Source organism: Frankliniella occidentalis, unplaced genomic scaffold (assembly GCF_000697945.3).
Source record: "Frankliniella occidentalis isolate FOCC.00 unplaced genomic scaffold, Focc_3.1 Scaffold444, whole genome shotgun sequence".
Classification (NCBI taxonomy): Eukaryota; Metazoa; Arthropoda; class Insecta; order Thysanoptera; family Thripidae; genus Frankliniella; species Frankliniella occidentalis.
In genome coordinates, this window is record NW_026267563.1 from 1,468 (window position 1) to 1,884 (window position 417).

Consider the following 417-nt stretch of genomic DNA (forward strand, 5'->3'; position numbering starts at 1 on the left):
CGAAAACAACGTGAAAAAGACATAATGGTCTTTTAAATCGTAACAATCTGTCAAAATTCGAACACATAATGAAAACCGTTATCGAACGAACAACAGAGTTTTGATGTCCCTAATTGTTTTTAGAGTAATAAGTCCCCGACAGATGCTGTATGTCAAATTTTAGGGCCGGAAGGCCCTGCTCGCGTATACCCTCCCATTAGCTCGTCTGTCAGCACCGCAGGCCTAGCGATATGTGCGCCAGGCGCGTCGCAGCGTAACAGTGTTCCGTGAGATATCGCGAAGCCTGTTACGCGAGACGTGGTCTGGCCTACATTTAGCTTGTGTTTACATTTGCAGGTTCGAATGGGACGAGACGCGCCTCGACGCCCGCTCTAACCTCTGCGGCAGCAGCAACCTCATCAACTCTTGGAGCAGCAG